Below are 4,736 nucleotides of genomic sequence, written 5' to 3'. Positions count from 1 at the left end.
CTCGGGGTTGAAAATGTTCTATTTCTTGATCTGGGAGGTGATTACATGAGTATGTCCACTGTGTGAAAAATCATTAGGCCTTACATTTATGATTTTTGATTGTGAAATATGTTTTACTTCAGTTTTTTGAAAAGGAGAAGGTCAACAGAGACTAGTTATTGTCGCAGAATAAATTCGAGCAGAAGTGCAATTTCTGCTTCCATAGATGGCACCTCAGCTGCTGAAAGCTGAGTTTCTTCTATACCTCAGTTAGTGACGCAGTAGTCCACAGACATTTTTTTTATATTTTATGTCATGTTATTTTTATTCTCTTTATCCCTCATCTTCCACCCTCCCAGGTACCCATCCTAGTGGATTTAATATCTATCCCTTCAGTTTACTGTCCATTTTTCCATGTAGAAATATGTATATCCTTGAAAAATTCATGGTGGTGGTGTGTATGTGTGCTTTTAGTGTATACAAATGACACTGTGCTAAAAATATCATTTTATTTATTACACATTAGACTTAAATACTGTGACTTTGAGATGTATTCATGTTATCTGAAGCTATAACTAATTTATTATAATTGCTGCATGGCAGTCCACTGTATGCAAGCGTTTTACTTATTCGTGACCCTAATAGTGGACATCCAGGTTGCCTCCCTCTCCTTGCTACCACAAACTGTACGGGTTTCCTTATGGATCTGTGTGAGAGTTAGTTAAGCACATTTTACAGGCTTTTCATCTTCATCATCAGTTGTTTTTTTTTTGTTCAGGAAAATTCAACCACATTCCTATCACGTTTTATTTATTTATTTGTTTTTGGTGAGGAAGTTTGGCCCTGAGCTAACATCTGTGCCAATGTTCCTCTATTTTGTGTGTGGGACACCTGCCACAGCGTGGCTTGATGAGTGATGTAGCTCCACGCCCAGGATCTGATCTTGTGAACCCCAGGCTGCTGAAGCAGAGCACACCAAACTTAATCACTATGCCACTGGGCTGGCCCCCCATCAAGTTTTATAATGCTTTTTACTTTTTTCCCCAATCTGATAAACAAAAAATTCTCAATACAGTCTTAATTTACAGTTTTAAATAATAGTAAGATTAAATATCTTTTTCATACTTTTTTGTCTGTTTGTATTTCTTCTTAGTCAACTGCTTGTTCATGCCTTTACTTCATTTTTCTTTTGGGGTTTTGTTTTTTATCTTATTGACTCTTAAGAAATATTTATACATTAACAAAATTGACCTGTGGTCGTATATTGCAGATATTTTTCTCATTTTATTATTTGTCTTTAACTTTATTTATTACAGTGCTGCTGGTGGTTACAGAGGAGTTTGGTTTTCTGTGCAGTTGTGTTTGGTTTGGTTTGGGCCTTATAGCTGTCTTTTTATGGTTTTGGTTTGGAGGTGATGCTCAAGAAGAGCCAAAAAACCTTCTAATTCAATTAGAGGTTAAGAGGTAAGGGAAGTGTGGGCGAGGGAATGTGGGGTTAAGGGGCTCCTTCATCCTATCAAGACCCAACCAGGAACAAAGTAACCAACCGCACCAAAGGGAACTGTAGTTGCAAAACAAATTCTTGATGATAGAACCTGCTAGGAATGTCTAAGATAAAGCAAAACAGTGCTTGCTTCGGCAGCGCGTATACTGCAATCGGAAAGATACAGAGATTAGTATGGCTCCTGCGCAAGGATGACATGCAAATTTGTAAAAGCATTCCATACTTTTGAGGAAAAAAAGGATTTAAACCACAGTAAGAATTCAGTTAATGGCAACAGTTGTTATGACAAAAAAAGAAAAGATAAACCAAAATATATCCAGGATGTTGTTTTCAATATAGCTACCCTGTACTCACCGAGATCCTATGACTGAGTCTTTGTTGGGTGCTGAAGCCAGGCTAAGTTCCACCATTGTGACTTAGGTCATGGGGCCTGTGTCCTGCAGTGTCAAGAAAGCAGGTGTGGCAGCCTGTCAGCCATGTGTGGACCCCTAGCAGTGGTGAGAAGTTCAGTCCCCCAGGCTGATACCTTCTGAAATGTGTCACATGGTGAAGGAAGCAATGGTTCTTCTCTGGTCAGCATAACTGCTGAAGGAATATAGTCACTTCTTTTTTTAGACACTTTATTTGGAAATTTAAACCGTGCCTTATCCCAAACGGGGATTTGACATTGCTTCCGTGCAAAAATATAGTGCAAGATAAAAAGAGTAGGTGAAGAAATTATGGAAAAGGAAAAATCCGAGTAGGACAAAGAAGCCAAAACCTGGGATAACATCATGCGGCAAAATGCATCTCTAAATGTGTGGTAGCACTTGTGAAAGAAGGGCAGGCACTTGGCTGAGCTGCCCAGCATCAAAAGCAAAAGGAGAGAAACCTTTTCGTGAGAGCTGCTCATGCAAACTACAGTCAATCCTGATACCGTGTTCTGAGAAAAACTTCTCCGTTGTGTACCCATAAAGAGAATGATGCTCCATCACTAGCTGGTAAGGTCTCGGCATAACATAAACAGCGACTAATATAAGCCCCTCGTGCAGGCAGCTAAGGGGAGGTCTTTTTTTGGGGGGAGGGGGCAGGGAAAGATTTGCCCTGAACTAACATCTGTTGCAAATCTTCCTCTTTTGTTTTCTTCTCCCCAAAGCCCCAGTGCATGGTTGTATATCCTAGTTGTAAGTTCTTCCAGTTCTTTCTATGTGAGCCGCCACCATGGCATGTCAACTGACAGACAGGTGGTGTGGTTCTGTGACTGGGAAGCGAATCCAGGCCACTGAAGCAGTGAGAGCACCGAACCTTAACCACTAGGCCATCTGGCTCAAGGTCCCGATATTTTTATACCCATTGGTTCTCCCACAGAAAGGACTGAAAATGTCTCCCCTTTCTTGATCAGCAAATTCCATTAGACAAGGGAAGACAGATGCTATGAATGTCCGTCATGTGTGGTTCAAAATCCACGGGGTGAATGTTGGTTCTTTTGTGTTCTGTAGTCAAATATGCAACGTAGCAGGGGAGGCTTGGATGAGAATTTTGTGGCTAAAAAGGGCTTTCACACTGAACTCTGTAATCTTTGCTGGCTTTTTATTCCTACCCAATACAAAGTACCCTTCTGACAACTGCAGGGTACTTTAAGAAACAATATTTTACTGTAACAGTGACTGAACTTCACAGTTGATTTGCTACCCACATGACTCCTTTTCTCTTCTATTAAGACTGGTTTTGTGTGTGTTTTCAAATAAGTCAACTGAGCAGTCAGGGTGATGAGAAGGGCAGCTTAGAGGAAAAGAGCGAACAGGAACAAAAGGGAGGAGGCGCGCATGTTCTTCTGGCGTCTTATTTTTGTCCAGGTGCTCTTAGAGACACAGAAGTGGAGGGCGTGCACGCTTTATGGAACACAGTCAGCCCGGGCAAAGACTGTCCTGTATTTGGAATTAGTTTTGGAAGCAGAACAGAGGTGTGTTTTTCATTATGCCACATTGGATTTTCGCATTCGAGAGTATAATTACCGAACCCAGCCCTCAAACCACTGCAAAAACATCACATGCTTCTTACACACAGTTTCTCCCTTCACACTAGCACTCCAGTGCCCACCGAGGGCCCTGCCCACAGTAGGGTTAGTTTAAAATTCTTTTCAAACACAGTTGTAACATAGCTCTCATCCACAGAACAAGTATTATCAGCAGTTAAATCACAGGATTATTCTTCCATTACAGATAACTAGGTTCATTTAATGCAGAAGAGCTGTTATAGTAAAACCCTTGGGTCAGACTCTCCCTGTGTATAAAACTGCTCTCCAGGAGTCAGGCTGTCAGCAACGCACCAGTCTCTCCTTGAAGCTTATAATGAACCCGTGCTCCAAACCAAAGTTTAGAAGCTCCACTCAGTTTGGAGTTTAACTTCTATTTCATTGAAAGTTCAAAAGCAGCGCCAAGGAGAAACAAAGACAGAAAGACGTAAATATTTTACGCTTCTTCTCTGCCCGGGAGCACATTTGGGGTCCGTGAGAAATTCTAAGTGCCAGGCTCTCTTACGTTCCCCCTTCCTCACTGCACACTGCTGACCCGTGATTCTCCCCACTGACCCCTGCAGGCTGGGGATCACAGTCACGAGGCTGCCTGAGCAGAAGCAGTTTCTTATTGAGTTGTATTCTAGCTGCTTGGAAGGTTTAATCAGCTTTTTGAAGAAGCTCACTCAAGAGGAGTGGCAGTGGGGGAAAGGGAATCATTCACCACCTGGTTTAGCGTAGAATATACACCACTAATATAATGCAGGACGGGCGTGGGCGCTATATTAACAAACACTTGTTCTTTTAATAGTTGTTTATAATAAAGTAATTTACATTTAACTAACGTTTACTATGCACAAGACATTGTGCCTTATGTATACTAACTCATTTAATCCTCCTGACAACTCTAGGAAGATGGTAGGTGATACTACCGTCCCCTGTTACAGAGGAGACTAAGGAGATCAAGTGATTTGTCCTTGGTGATTTAGGAAGTTACAGGTAAAGCCTGGGTCTGTAGCCTAGCTCCAGTGTCTATGTGGTTAACCCCCTCCAGCTCTTCCCAACCGGGTTCACTGAGAGAATCAAACTCTAGGGCCGGCCCCGTGGCTGAGTGGTTAAGTTCACACTCTGCTTAGGTGGCCCTGGGTTTGGCAGGTTCAGCTCCTGGGTGCGGATGTGTCACCGCGCATCAGGCCACGCTGAGGCGGCGTCCCACATAACAGAGCCAGAAGGACCTACAACTAGAATATACAACTACGT

General features: G+C 42.3%; 1 non-coding gene across 1 annotated transcript; it reads left to right on the top strand.

Annotated features, from left to right (window-relative positions):
- Positions 1 to 1,605: 1,605 nt before the first annotated feature.
- Positions 1,606 to 1,710, top strand: LOC123285392 (U6 spliceosomal RNA). Its single transcript, XR_006527142.2, has one exon. It is a non-coding gene; the product is annotated as a U6 spliceosomal RNA (small nuclear RNA).
- The last annotated feature ends 3,026 nt before the right edge of the window (positions 1,711 to 4,736 follow it).

This window comes from Equus asinus, chromosome 4, assembly GCF_041296235.1.
Source record: "Equus asinus isolate D_3611 breed Donkey chromosome 4, EquAss-T2T_v2, whole genome shotgun sequence".
NCBI classification, from domain to species: Eukaryota; Metazoa; Chordata; class Mammalia; order Perissodactyla; family Equidae; genus Equus; species Equus asinus.
The sequence above is the reverse complement of the archived record's forward strand: the minus strand, read 5'-3'. Positions and strand labels throughout refer to the sequence as shown.